We start from the raw sequence: 16568 nt of genomic DNA on the forward strand, positions 1-16568 counted from the left end.
CCTTAAATATGCGTCCTAGAGCGAAAAGGACTTTAATTCGTGACCACCCCCAAAAAATTGAAAAATCCACCCAAAACCTAAAAAAATTGACATTTTTATATGAAAAACTTCTTTTGCCCATATCTCCTTAAATATGCGTCCTAGAGCGAAAAGGACTTTAATTCGTGACCACCCCCAAAAAATTGAAAAATCCACCCAAAACCTACAAAAATTTAAATTTTTATATGAAAAACTTCTTTTGCCCATATCTCCTTAAATATGCGTCCTAGAGCGAAAAGGACTTTAATTCGTGACCACCCCCAAAAAATTGAAAAATCCACCCAAAACCTACAAAAATTGAAATTTTTATATGAAAAACTTCTTTTGCCCATATCTCCTTAAATATGCGTACTAGAGCGAAAAGGACTTTAATTCGTGACCACCCAAAACCTACAAAAATTTAAATTTTTATATGAAAAACTTCTTTTGCCCATATCTCCTTAAATATGCGTCCTAGAGCGAAAAGGACTTTAATTCGTGACCACCCCCAAAAAATTGAAAATTTATATGAAAAACTTCTTTTGCCCATATCTCCTTAAATATGCGTCCTAGAGCGAAAAGGACTTTAATTCGTGACCACCCCCAAAAAATTGAAAAATCCACCCAAAACCTAAAAAAATTGACATTTTTATATGAAAAACTTCTTTTGCCCATATCTCCTTAAATATGCGTCCTAGAGCGAAAAGGACTTTAATTCGTGACCACCCCAAAAAATTGAAAAATCCACCCAAAACCTACAAAAATTGAAATTTTTATATGAAAAACTTCTTTTGCCCATATCTCCTTAAATATGCGTCCTAGAGCGAAAAGGACTTTAATTCGTGACCACCCCCAAAAAATTGAAAAATCCACCCAAAACCTAAAAAAATTTAAATTTTTATATGAAAAACTTCTTTTGCCCATATCTCCTTAAATATGCGTCCTAGAGCGAAAAGGACTTTAATTCGTGACCACCCCCAAAAAATTGAAAAATCCACCCAAAACCTACAAAAATTGAAATTTTTATATGAAAAACTTCTTTTGCCCATATCTCCTCAAATATGCGTCCTAGAGCGAAAAGGACTTTAATTCGTGACCACCCCCAAAAAATTGAAAAATCCACCCAAAACCTAAAAAAATTGACATTTTTATATGAAAAACTACTTTTGCCCATATCTCCTTAAATATGCGTCCTACAGCGAAAAGGACTTTAATTCGTGACCACCCCCAAAAAATTGAAAAATCCACCCAAAACCTAAAAAATTGAAATTTTTATATGAAAAACTTCTTTTGCCCATATCTCCTTAAATATGCGTCCTAGAGCGAAAAGGACTTTAATTCGTGACCACCCCCAAAAAATTGAAAAATCCACCCTAAACCTACAAAAATTGAAATTTTTATATGAAAAACTTCTTTTGCCCATATCTCCTTAAATATGCGTCCTAGAGCGAAAAGGACTTTAATTCGTGACCACCCCCAAAAAATTGAAAAATCCACCCAAAACCTAAAAAAATTGAAATTTTTATATGAAAAACTTCTTTTGCCCATATCTCCTTAAATATGCGTCCTAGAGCGAAAAGGACTTTAATTCGTGACCACCCCCAAAAAATTGAAAAATCCACCCAAAACTTAAAAAAATTTAAATTTTTATATGAAAAACTTCTTTTGCCCATATCTCCTTAAATATGCGTCCTAGAGCGAAAAGGACTTTAATTCGTGACCACCCCCAAAAAATTGAAAAATCCACCCAAAACCTAAAAAAATTTAAATTTTTATATGAAAAACTTCTTTTGCCCATATCTCCTTAAATATGCGTCCTAGAGCGAAAAGGACTTTAATTCGTGACCACCCCCAAAAAATTGAAAAATCCACCCAAAACCTACAAAAATTGAAATTTTTATATGAAAAACTTCTTTTGCCCATATCTCCTCAAATATGCGTCCTAGAGCGAAAAGGACTTTAATTCGTGACCACCCCCAAAAAATTGAAAAATCCACCCAAAACCTAAAAAAATTGACATTTTTATATGAAAAACTACTTTTGCCCATATCTCCTTAAATATGCGTCCTACAGCGAAAAGGACTTTAATTCGTGACCACCCCCAAAAAATTGAAAAATCCACCCAAAACCTAAAAAATTGAAATTTTTATATGAAAAACTTCTTTTGCCCATATCTCCTTAAATATGCGTCCTAGAGCGAAAAGGACTTTAATTCGTGACCACCCCCAAAAAATTGAAAAATCCACCCTAAACCTACAAAAATTGAAATTTTTATATGAAAAACTTCTTTTGCCCATATCTCCTTAAATATGCGTCCTAGAGCGAAAAGGACTTTAATTCGTGACCACCCCCAAAAAATTGAAAAATCCACCCAAAACCTAAAAAAATTGAAATTTTTATATGAAAAACTTCTTTTGCCCATATCTCCTTAAATATGCGTCCTAGAGCGAAAAGGACTTTAATTCGTGACCACCCCCAAAAAATTGAAAAATCCACCCAAAACTTAAAAAAATTTAAATTTTTATATGAAAAACTTCTTTTGCCCATATCTCCTTAAATATGCGTCCTAGAGCGAAAAGGACTTTAATTCGTGACCACCCCCAAAAAATTGAAAAATCCACCCAAAACCTAAAAAAATTGAAATTTTGATATGAAAAACTTCTTTTGCCCATATCTCCTTAAATATGCGTCCTAGAGCGAAAAGGACTTTAATTCGTGACCACCCCCAAAAAATTGAAAAATCCACCCAAAACCTACAAAAATTTTAATTTTTATATGAAAAACTTCTTTTGCCCATATCTCCTTAAATATGCGTCCTAGAGCGAAAAGGACTTTAATTCGTGACCACCCCCAAAAAATTGAAAAATCCACCCAAAACCTAAAAAAATTGAAATTTTTATATGAAAAACTTCTTTTGCCAATATCTCCTTAAATATGCGTCCTAGAGCGAAAAGGACTTTAATTCGTGACCACCCCCAAAAAATTGAAAAATCCACCCAAAACCTACAAAAATTTAAATTTTTATATGAAAAACTTCTTTTGCCCATATCTCCTTAAATATGCGTCCTAGAGCGAAAAGGACTTTAATTCGTGACCACCCCCAAAAAATTGAAAAATCCACCCAAAACCTACAAAAATTGAAATTTTTATATGAAAAACTTCTTTTGCCCATATCTCCTTAAATATGCGTCCTAGAGCGAAAAGGACTTTAATTCGTGACCACCCCCAAAAAATTGAAAAATCCACCCAAAACCTAAAAAAATTTACATTTTTATATGAAAAACTTCTTTTGCCCATATCTCCTTAAATATGCGTCCTAGAGCGAAAAGGACTTTAATTCGTGACCACCCCCAAAAAATTGAAAAATCCACCCAAAACCTAAAAAAATTTAAATTTTTATATGAAAAACTTCTTTTGCCCATATCTCCTTAAATATGCGTCCTAGAGCGAAAAGGACTTTAATTCGTGACCACCCCCAAAAAATTGAAAAATCCACCCAAAACCTAAAAAAATTTAAATTTTTATATGAAAAACTTCTTTTGCCCATATCTCCTTAAATATGCGTCCTAGAGCGAAAAGGACTTTAATTCGTGACCACCCCCAAAAAATTGAAAAATCCACCCAAAACCTACAAAAATTTAAATTTTTATATGAAAAACTTCTTTTGCCCATATCTCCTTAAATATGCGTCCTAGAGCGAAAAAGACTTTAATTCGTGACCACCCCCAAAAAATTGAAAAATCCACCCAAAACCTACAAAAATTTAAATTTTTATATGAAAAACTTCTTTTGCCCATATCTCCTTAAATATGCGTCCTAGAGCGAAAAGGACTTTAATTCGTGACCACCCCCAAAAAATTGAAAAATCCACCCAAAACCTACAAAAATTTAAATTTTTATATGAAAAACTTCTTTTGCCCATATCTCCTTAAATATGCGTCCTAGAGCGAAAAGGACTTTAATTCGTGACCACCCCCAAAAAATTGAAAAATCCACCCAAAACCTAAAAAAATTGACATTTTTATATGAAAAACTTCTTTTGCCCATATCTCCTTAAATATGCGTCCTAGAGCGAAAAGGACTTTAATTCGTGACCACCCCAAAAAATTGAAAAATCCACCCAAAACCTACAAAAATTGAAATTTTTATATGAAAAACTTCTTTTGCCCATATCTCCTTAAATATGCGTCCTAGAGCGAAAAGGACTTTAATTCGTGACCACCCCCAAAAAATTGAAAAATCCACCCAAAACCTAAAAAAATTGAAATTTTTATATGAACAACTTCTTTTGCCCATATCTCCTTAAATATGCGTCCTAGAGCGAAAAGGACTTTAATTCGTGACCACCCCCAAAAAATTGAAAAATCCACCCAAAACCTACAAAAATTGAAATTTTTATATGAAAAACTTCTTTTGCCCATATCTCCTTAAATATGCGTCCTAGAGCGAAAAAGACTTTAATTCGTGACCACCCCCAAAAAATTGAAAAATCCACCCAAAACCTACAAAAATTTAAATTTTTATATGAAAAACTTCTTTTGCCCATATCTCCTTAAATATGCGTCCTAGAGCGAAAAGGACTTTAATTCGTGACCACCCCCAAAAAATTGAAAAATCCACCCAAAACCTAAAAAAATTGGCATTTTTATATGAAAAACTTCTTTTGCCCATATCTCCTTAAATATGCGTCCTAGAGCGAAAAGGACTTTAATTCGTGACCACCCCCAAAAAATTGAAAAATCCACCCAAAACCTAAAAAAATTTAAATTTTTATATGAAAAACTTCTTTTGCCCATATCTCCTTAAATATGCGTCCTAGAGCGAAAAGGACTTTAATTCGTGACCACCCCCAAAAAATTGAAAAATCCACCCAAAACCTAAAAAAATTGAAATTTTTATATGAAAAACTTCTTTTGCCCATATCTCCTTAAATATGCGTCCTAGAGCGAAAAGGACTTTAATTCGTGACCACCCCCAAAAAATTGAAAAATCCACCCAAAACCTACAAAAATTGAAATTTTTATATGAAAAACTTCTTTTGCCCATATCTCCTTAAATATGCGTCCTAGAGCGAAAAAGACTTTAATTCGTGACCACCCCCAAAAAATTGAAAAATCCACCCAAAACCTACAAAAATTTAAATTTTTATATGAAAAACTTCTTTTGCCCATATCTCCTTAAATATGCGTCCTAGAGCGAAAAGGACTTTAATTCGTGACCACCCCCAAAAAATTGAAAAATCCACCCAAAACCTACAAAAATTTAAATTTTTATATGAAAAACTTCTTTTGCCCATATCTCCTTAAATATGCGTCCTAGAGCGAAAAGGACTTTAATTCGTGACCACCCCCAAAAAATTGAAAAATCCACCCAAAACCTAAAAAAATTGACATTTTTATATGAAAAACTTCTTTTGCCCATATCTCCTTAAATATGCGTCCTAGAGCGAAAAGGACTTTAATTCGTGACCACCCCAAAAAATTGAAAAATCCACCCAAAACCTACAAAAATTGAAATTTTTATATGAAAAACTTCTTTTGCCCATATCTCCTTAAATATGCGTCCTAGAGCGAAAAGGACTTTAATTCGTGACCACCCCCAAAAAATTGAAAAATCCACCCAAAACCTAAAAAAATTGAAATTTTTATATGAACAACTTCTTTTGCCCATATCTCCTTAAATATGCGTCCTAGAGCGAAAAGGACTTTAATTCGTGACCACCCCCAAAAAATTGAAAAATCCACCCAAAACCTACAAAAATTGAAATTTTTATATGAAAAACTTCTTTTGCCCATATCTCCTTAAATATGCGTCCTAGAGCGAAAAAGACTTTAATTCGTGACCACCCCCAAAAAATTGAAAAATCCACCCAAAACCTACAAAAATTTAAATTTTTATATGAAAAACTTCTTTTGCCCATATCTCCTTAAATATGCGTCCTAGAGCGAAAAGGACTTTAATTCGTGACCACCCCCAAAAAATTGAAAAATCCACCCAAAACCTACAAAAATTGAAATTTTTATATGAAAAACTTCTTTTGCCCATATCTCCTTAAATATGCGTCCTAGAGCGAAAAGGACTTTAATTCGTGACCACCCCCAAAAAATTGAAAAATCCACCCAAAACCTAAAAAAATTGACATTTTTATATGAAAAACTTCTTTTGCCCATATCTCCTTAAATATGCGTCCTAGAGCGAAAAGGACTTTAATTCGTGACCACCCCAAAAAATTGAAAAATCCACCCAAAACCTACAAAAATTGAAATTTTTATATGAAAAACTTCTTTTGCCCATATCTCCTTAAATATGCGTCCTAGAGCGAAAAGGACTTTAATTCGTGACCACCCCCAAAAAATTGAAAAATCCACCCAAAACCTAAAAAAATTGAAATTTTTATATGAACAACTTCTTTTGCCCATATCTCCTTAAATATGCGTCCTAGAGCGAAAAGGACTTTAATTCGTGACCACCCCCAAAAAATTGAAAAATCCACCCAAAACCTAAAAAAATTTAAATTTTTATATGAAAAACTTCTTTTGCCCATATCTCCTTAAATATGCGTCCTAGAGCGAAAAGGACTTTAATTCGTGACCACCCCCAAAAAATTGAAAAATCCACCCAAAACCTACAAAAATTGAAATTTTTATATGAAAAACTTCTTTTGTCCATATCTCCTAAACTAAGCGTCCTAGAGCGAAAAGGACTTTAATTCGTGACCACCCCCAAAAAATTGAAAAATCCACCCAAAACCTAAAAAAATTGAAATTTTTATATGAAAAACTTCTTTTGCCCATATCTCCTTAAATATTCGTCCTAGAGCGAAAAGGACTTTAATTCGTGACCACCCCCAAAAAATTGAAAAATCCACCCAAAACCTAAAAAAATTGAAATTTTTATATGAAAAACTTCTTTTGCCCATATCTCCTTAAATATGCGTTCTAGAGCGAAAAGGACTTTAATTCGTGACCACCCCCAAAAAAATGAAAAATCCACCCAAAACCTAAAAAAATTTAAATTTTTATATGAAAAACTTCTTTTGCCCATATCTCCTTAAATATGCGTCCTAGAGCGAAAAGGACTTTAATTCGTGACCACCCCCAAAAAATTGAAAAATCCACCCAAAACCTACAAAAATTGGAATTTTTATATGAAAAACTTCTTTTGCCCATATCTCCTTAAATATGCGTCCTAGAGCGAAAAGGACTTTAATTCGTGACCACCCCCAAAAAATTGAAAAATCCACCCAAAACCTACAAAAATTTAAATTTTTATATGAAAAACTTCTTTTGCCCATATCTCCTTAAATATGCGTCCTAGAGCGAAAAGGACTTTAATTCGTGACCACCCCCAAAAAATTTAAAAATCCACCCAAAACCTAAAAAATTGAAATTTTTATATGAAAAACTTCTTTTGCCCATATCTCCTTAAATATGCGTCCTAGAGCGAAAAGGACTTTAATTCGTGACCACCCCCAAAAAATTGAAAAATCCACCCAAAACCTACAAAAATTGACATTTTTATATGAAAAACTTCTTTTGCCCATATCTCCTTAAATATGCGTCCTAGAGCGAAAAGGACTTTAATTCGTGACCACCCCAAAAAATTTAAAAATCCACCCAAAACCTACAAAAATTGAAATTTTTATATGAAAAACTTCTTTTGCCCATATCTCCTTAAATATGCGTCCTAGAGCGAAAAGGACTTTAATTCGTGACCACCCCCAAAAAATTGAAAAATCCACCCAAAACCTAAAAAAATTGAAATTTTTATATGAAAAACTTCTTTTGCCCATATCTCCTTAAATATGCGTCCTAGAGCGAAAAGGACTTTAATTCGTGACCACCCCCAAAAAATTGAAAAATCCACCCAAAACCTAAAAAAATTGACATTTTTATATGAAAAACTTCTTTTGCCCATATCTCCTTAAATATGCGTCCTAGAGCGAAAAGGACTTTAATTCGTGACCACCCCAAAAAATTGAAAAATCCACCCAAAACCTACAAAAATTGAAATTTTTATATGAAAAATTTCTTTTGCCCATATCTCCTTAAATATGCGTCCTAGAGCGAAAAGGACTTTAATTCGTGACCACCCCCAAAAAATTGAAAAATCCACCCAAAACCTAAAAAAATTGAAATTTTTATATGAAAAACTTCTTTTGCCCATATCTCCTTAAATATGCGTCCTAGAGCGAAAAGGACTTTAATTCGTGACCACCCCCAAAAAATTGAAAAATCCACCCAAAACCTAAAAAAATTTAAATTTTTATATGAAAAACTTCTTTTGCCCATATCTCCTTAAATATGCGTCCTAGAGCGAAAAGGACTTTAATTCGTGACCACCCCCAAAAAATTGAAAAATCCACCCAAAACCTACAAAAATTGAAATTTTTATATGAAAAACTTTTTTTGTCCATATCTCCTAAACTAAGCGTCCTAGAGCGAAAAGGACTTTAATTCGTGACCACCCCCAAAAAAATGAAAAATCCACCCAAAACCTAAAAAAATTTAAATTTTTATATGAAAAACTTCTTTTGCCCATATCTCCTTAAATATGCGTCCTAGAGCGAAAAGGACTTTAATTCGTGACCACCCCCAAAAAAATTGAAAAATCCACCCAAAACCTAAAAAAATTGACATTTTTATATGAAAAACTTCTTTTGCCCATATCTCCTTAAATATGCGTCCTAGAGCGAAAAGGACTTTAATTCGTGACCACCCCAAAAAATTGAAAAATCCACCCAAAACCTACAAAAATTGAAATTTTTATATGAAAAACTTCTTTGCCCATATCTCCTTAAATATGCGTCCTAGAGCGAAAAGGACTTTAATTCGTGACCACCCCCAAAAAATTGAAAAATCCACCCAAAACCTAAAAAAATTGAAATTTTTATATGAAAAACTTCTTTTGCCCATATCTCCTTAAATATTCGTCCTAGAGCGAAAAGGACTTTAATTCGTGACCACCCCCAAAAAATTGAAAAATCCACCCAAAACCTAAAAAAATTGAAATTTTTATATGAAAAACTTCTTTTGCCCATATCTCCTTAAATATGCGTTCTAGAGCGAAACGGACTTTAATTCGTGACCACCCCCAAAAAAATGAAAAATCCACCCAAAACCTAAAAAAATTGAAATTTTTATATGAAAAACTTCTTTTGCCCATATCTCCTTAAATATGCGTCCTAGAGCGAAAAGGACTTTAATTCGTGACCACCCCCAAAAAATTGAAAAATCCACCCAAAACCTACAAAAATTTAAATTTTTATATGAAAAACTTCTTTTGCCCATATCTCCTTAAATATGCGTCCTAGAGCGAAAAGGACTTTAATTCGTGACCACCCCCAAAAAATTGAAAAATCCACCAAAAACCTACAAAAATTTAAATTTTTATATGAAAAACTTCTTTTGCCCATATCTCCTTAAATATGCGTCCTAGAGCGAAAAGGACTTTAATTCGTGACCACCCCCAAAAAATTGAAAAATCCACCCAAAACCTACAAAAATTGAAATTTTTATATGAAAAACTTCTTTGCCCATATCTCCTTAAATATGCGTCCTAGAGCGAAAAGGACTTTAATTCGTGACCACCCCCAAAAAATTGAAAAATCCACCCAAAACCTACAAAAATTGAAATTTTTATATGAAAAACTTCTTTTGCCAATATCTCCTTAAATATGCGTCCTAGAGCGAAAAGGACTTTAATTCGTGACCACCCCCAAAAAATTGAAAAATCCACCCAAAACCTAAAAAAATTGAAATTTTTATATGAAAAACTTCTTTTGCCCATATCTCCTTAAATATGCGTCCTAGAGCGAAAAGGACTTTAATTCGTGACCACCCAAGAAAAGGACTTTAATTCGTGACCACCCCAAAAAATTGAAAAATCCACCCAAAACCTAAAAAATTGACATTTTTATATGAAAAACTTCTTTTGCCCATATCTCCTTAAATATGCGTCCTAGAGCGAAAAGGACTTTAATTCGCGACCACCCGCAAAAAAATTGAAAAATCCACCCAAAACCTACAAAAATTGAAATTTTTATATGAAAAACTTCTTTTGCCCATATCTCCTTAAATATGCGTCCTAGAGCGAAAAGGACTTTAATTCGTGACCACCCCCAAAAAATTGAAAAATCCACCCAAAACCTACAAAAATTGAAATTTTTATATGAAAAACTTCTTTTGCCCATATCTCCTTAAATATGCGTCCTAGAGCGAAAAGGACTTTAATTCGTGACCACCCCCAAAAAATTTAAAAATCCACCCAAAACATAAAAAAATTGACATTTTTATATGAAAAACTTATTTTGCCCATATCTCCTTAAATATGCGTCCTAGAGCGAAAAGGACTTTAATTCGTGACCACCCCCAAAAAATTTAAAAATCCACCCAAAACCTAAAAAAATTGAAATTTTTATATGAAAAACTTCTTTTGCCAATATCTCCTTAAATATGCGTCCTAGAGCGAAAAGGACTTTAATTCGTGACCACCCCCAAAAAATTGAAAAATCCACCCAAAACCTAAAAAAATTGACATTTTTATATGAAAAACTTCTTTTGCCCATATCTCCTTAAATATGCGTCCTAGAGCGAAAAGGACTTTAATTCGTGACCACCCCAAAAAATTGAAAAATCCACCCAAAACCTACAAAAATTGAAATTTTTATATGAAAAACTTCTTTTGCCCATATCTCCTTAAATATGCGTCTTAGAGCGAAAAGGACTTTAATTCGTGACCACCCCCAAAAAATTGAAAAATCCACCCAAAACCTAAAAAAATTGACATTTTTATATGAAAAACTTCTTTTGCCCATATCTCCTTAAATATGCGTCCTAGAGCGAAAAGGACTTTAATTCGTGACCACCCCAAAAAATTGAAAAATCCACCCAAAACCTAAAAAAATTTAAATTTTTATATGAAAAACTTCTTTTGCCCATATCTCCTTAAATATGCGTCCTAGAGCGAAAAGGACTTTAATTCGTGACCACCCCCAAAAAATTGAAAAATCCACCCAAAACCTAAAAAAATTGACATTTTTATATGAAATACTTCTTTTGCCCATATCTCCTTAAATATGCGTCCTAGAGCGAAAAGGACTTTAATTCGTGACCACCCCCAAAAAATTGAAAAATCCACTCAAAACCTAAAAAAATTGAAATTTTTATATGAAAAACTTCTTTTGCCCATATCTCCTTAAATATGCGTCCTAGAGCGAAAAGGACTTTAATTCGTGACCACCCCCAAAAAATTGAAAAATCCACCCAAAACCTAAAAAAATTGAAATTTTTATATGAAAAACTTCTTTTGCCCATATCTCCTTAAATATGCGTCCTAGAGCGAAAAGGACTTTGATTCGTGACCACCCCCAAAAAATTGAAAAATCCACCCAAAACCTACAAAAATTGAAATTTTTATATGAAAAACTTCTTTTGCCCATATCTCCTTAAATATGCGTCCTAGAGCGAAAAGGACTTTAATTCGTGACCACCCCCAAAAAATTGAAAAATCCACCCAAAACCTACAAAAATTTAAATTTTTATATGAAAAACTTCTTTTGCCCATATCTCCTTAAATATGCGTCCTAGAGCGAAAAGGACTTTAATTCGTGACCACCCCCAAAAAATTGAAAAATCCACCCAAAACCTACAAAAATTGAAATTTTTATATGAAAAGCCTCTTTGCCCATATCTCCTTAAATATGCGTCCTAGAGCGAAAAGGACTTTAATTCGTGACCACCCCCAAAAAATTGAAAAATCCACCAAAACCTAAAAAAATTGAAATTTTTATATGAAAAACTTCTTTTGCCCATATCTCCTTAAATATGCGTCCTAGAGCGAAAAGGACTTTAATTCGTGACCACCCCCAAAAAATTGAAAAATCCACCCAAAACCTACAAAAATTGAAATTTTTATATGAAAAACTTCTTTTGCCCATATCTCCTTAAATATGCGTTCTAGAGCGAAAAGGACTTTAATTCGTGACCACCCCCAAAAAATTGAAAAATCCACCCAAAACCTAAAAAAATTGAAATTTTTATATGAAAAACTTCTTTTGCCCATATCTCCTTAAATATGCGTCCTAGAGCGAAAAGGACTTTAATTCGCGACCACCCGCAAAAAATTGAAAAATCCACCCAAAACCTACAAAAATTGAAATGAAAAACTTCTTTTGCCCATATCTCCTTAAATATGCGTCCTAGAGCGAAAAGGACTTTAATTCGTGACCACCCCCAAAAAATTGAAAAATCCACCCAAAACCTAAAAAAATTGAAATTTTTATATGAAAAACTTCTTTTGCCCATATCTCCTTAAATATGCGTCCTAGAGCGAAAAGGACTTTAATTCGTGACCACCCCCAAAAAATTGAAAAATCCACCCAAAACCTAAAAAAATTGACATTTTTATATGAAAAACTTCTTTTGCCCATATCTCCTTAAATATGCGTCCTAGAGCGAAAAGGACTTTAATTCGTGACCACCCCCAAAAAATTGAAAAATCCACCCAAAACCTAAAAAAATTGAAATTTTTATATGAAAAACTTCTTTTGCCCATATCTCCTTAAATATGCGTCCTAGAGCGAAAAGGACTTTAATTCGTGACCACCCCCAAAAAATTGAAAAATCCACCCAAAACCTAAAAAAATTGAAATTTTTATATGAAAAACTTCTTTTGCCCATATCTCCTTAAATATGCGTCCTAGAGCGAAAAGGACTTTAATTCGTGACCACCCCCAAAAAATTGAAAAATCCACCCAAAACCTACAAAAATTGAAATTTTTATATGAAAAACTTCTTTTGCCCATATCTCCTTAAATATGCGTCCTAGAGCGAAAAGGACTTTAATTCGTGACCACCCCCAAAAAATTTAAAAATCCGCCCAAAACCTAAAAAAATTTAAATTTTTATATGAAAAACTTCTTTTGCCCATATCTGCTTAAATATGCGTCCTAGAGCGAAAAGGACTTTAATTCGTGACCACCCCCAAAAAATTGAAAAATCCACCCAAAACCTAAAAAAATTGAAATTTTTATATGAAAAACTTCTTTTGCCCATATCTCCTTAAATATGCGTTCTAGAGCGAAAAGGACTTTAATTCGTGACCACCCCCAAAAAATTGAAAAATCCACCCAAAACCTAAAAAAATTTAAATTTTTATATGAAAAACTTCTTTTGCCCATATCTCCTTAAATATGCGTCCTAGAGCGAAAAGGACTTTAATTCGCGACCACCCGCAAAAAATTGAAAAATCCACCCAAAACCTTCAAAAATTGAAATTTTTATATGAAAAACTTCTTTTGCCCATATCTCCTTAAATATGCGTCCTAGAGCGAAAAGGACTTTAATTCGTGACCACCCCCAAAAAATTGAAAAATCCACCCAAAACCTAAAAAAATTAACATTTTTATATGAAAAACTTCTTTTGCCCATATCTCCTTAAATATGCGTCCTAGAGCGAAAAGGACTTTAATTCGTGACCACCCCCAAAAAATTGAAAAATCCACCCAAAACCTAAAAAAATTGACATTTTTATATGAAAAACTTCTTTTGCCCATATCTCCTTAAATATGCGTCCTAGAGCGAAAAGGACTTTAATTCGTGACCACCCCCAAAATATTGAAAAATCCACCCAAAACCTAAAAAAATTGAAATTTTTATATGAAAAACTTCTTTTGCCCATATCTCCTTAAATATGCGTCCTAGAGCGAAAAGGACTTTAATTCGTGACCACCCCCAAAAAATTGAAAAATCCACCCAAAACCTAAAAAAATTTAAATTTTTATATGAAAAACTTATTTTGCCCATATCTCCTTAAATATGCGTCCTAGAGCGAAAAGGACTTTAATTCGTGACCACCCCCAAAAAATTGAAAAATCCACCCAAAACCTAAAAAAATTGACATTTTTATATGAAAAACTTCTTTTGCCCATATCTCCTTAAATATGCGTCCTAGAGCGAAAAGGACTTTAATTCGTGACCACCCCCAAAAAATTGAAAAATCCACCCAAAACCTAAAAAAATTGACATTTTTATATGAAAAACTTCTTTTGCCCATATCTCCTTAAATATGCGTCCTAGAGCGAAAAGGACTTTAATTCGTGACCACCCCCAAAAAATTGAAAAATCCACCCAAAACCTACAAAAATTTAAATTTTTATATGAAAAACTTCTTTTGCCCATATCTCCTTAAATATGCGTCCTAGAGCGAAAAGGACTTTAATTCGTGACCACCCCAAAAAATTTAAAAACCCACCCAAAATCTAAAAAAATTGAAATTTTTATATGAAAAACTTCTTTTGCCCATATCTCCTTAAATATGCGTCCTAGAGCGAAAAGGACTTTAATGTGGTCACCCCAAAAAATTGAAAAATCCACCCAAAACCTAAAAAAATTGAAATTTTTATATGAAAAACTTCTTTTGCCCATATCTCCTTAAATATGCGTCCTAGAGCGAAAAGGACTTTAATTCGTGACCACCCCCAAAAAAATTGAAAAATCCACCCAAAACCTAAAAAAATTGACATTTTTATATGAAAAACTTCTTTTGCCCATATCTCCTTAAATATGCGTCCTAGAGCGAAAAGGACTTTAATTCGTGACCACCCCCAAAAAATTGAAAAATCCACCCAAAACCTACAAAAATTGAAATTTTTATATGAAAAACTTCTTTTGCCCATATCTCCTTAAATATGCGTTCTAGAGCGAAAAGGACTTTAATTCGTGACCACCCCCAAAAAATTGAAAAATCCGCCCAAAACCTACCAAAATTGAAATTTTTATATGAAAAACTTCTTTTGCCCATATCTCCTTAAATATGCGTCCTAGAGCGAAAAGGACTTTAATTCGTGACCACCCCAAAAAAATTGAAAAATCCACCCAAAACCTACAAAAATTGAAATTTTTATATGAAAAACTTCTTTTGCCCATATCTCCTTAAATATGCGTCCTAGAGCGAAAAGGACTTTAATTCGTGACCACCCCCAAAAAATTGAAAAATCCACCCAAAACCTAAAAAAATTGAAATTTTTATATGAAAAACTTCTTTTGCCCATATCTCCTTAAATATGCGTCCTAGAGCGAAAAGGACTTTAATTCGTGACCACCCCCAAAAAATTGAAAAATCCACCCAAAACCTAAAAAAATTGACATTTTTATATGAAAAACTTCTTTTGCCCATATCTCCTTAAATATGCGTTCTAGAGCGGAAAGGACTTTAATTCGTGACCACCCCCAAAAAATTGAAAAATCCACCCAAAACCTAAAAAAATTTAAATTTTTATATGAAAAACTTCTTTTGCCCATATCTCCTTAAATATGCGTCCTAGAGCGAAAAGGACTTTAATTCGTGACCACCCCCAAAAAATTGAAAAATCCACTCAAAACCTAAAAAAATTGACATTTTTATATGAAAAACTTCTTTTGCCCATATCTCCTTAAATATGCGTCCTAGAGCGAAAAGGACTTTAATTCGTGACCACCCCCAAAAAATTGAAAAATCCACCCAAAACCTACAAAAATTGAAATTTTTATATGAAAAACTTCTTTTGCCCATATCTCCTTAAATATGCGTCCTAGAGCGAAAAGGACTTTAATTCGTGACCACCCCCAAAAAATTGACAAATCCACCCAAAACCTACAAAAATTGAAATTTTTATATAAAAAACTTCTTTTGCCCATATCTCCTTAAATATGCGTCCTAGAGCGAAAAGGACTTTAATTCGTGACCACCCCCAAAAAATTGAAAAATCCACCCAAAACCTAAAAAAATTGAAATTTTTATATGAAAAACTTCTTTTGCCCATATCTCCTTAAATATGCGTCCTAGAGCGAAAAGGACTTTAATTCGTGACCACCCCCAAAAAATTGAAAAATCCACCCAAAACCTAAAAAAATTGACATTTTTATATGAAAAACTTCTTTTGCCCATATCTCCTTAAATATGCGTCCTAGAGCGAAAAGGATTTTAATTCGTGACCACCCCCAAAAAATTGAAAAATCCACCCAAAACCTAAAAAAATTGAAATTTTTATATGAAAAACTTCTTTTGCCCATATCTCCTTAAATATGCGTCCTAGAGCGAAAAGGATTTTAATTCGTGACCACCCCCAAAAAATTGAAAAATCCACCCAAAACCTAAAAAAATTGACATTTTTATATGAAAAACTTCTTTTGCCCATATCTCCTTAAATATGCGTCCTAGAGCGAAAAGGACTTTAATTCGTGACCACCCCCAAAAAATTGAAAAATCCACCCAAAACCTACAAAAATTTAAATTTTTATATGAAAAACTTCTTTTGCCCATATCTCCTTAAATATGCGTCCTAGAGCGAAAAGGACTTTAATTCGTGACCACCCCCAAAAAATTGAAAAATCCACCCAAAACCTAAAAAAATTGACATTTTTATATGAAAAACTTCTTTTGCCCATATCTCCTTAAATATGCGTCCTAGAGCGAAAAGGACTTTACTTAGTGACCACCCCCAAAAAATTGAAAAATCCACCCAAAACCTAAAAAAAATTGAAATTTTTATATGAAAAACTTCTTTTGCC

This window comes from Haematobia irritans, chromosome 3 (assembly GCF_050003625.1).
Source record: "Haematobia irritans isolate KBUSLIRL chromosome 3, ASM5000362v1, whole genome shotgun sequence".
Lineage (NCBI taxonomy): Eukaryota > Metazoa > Arthropoda > Insecta > Diptera > Muscidae > Haematobia > Haematobia irritans.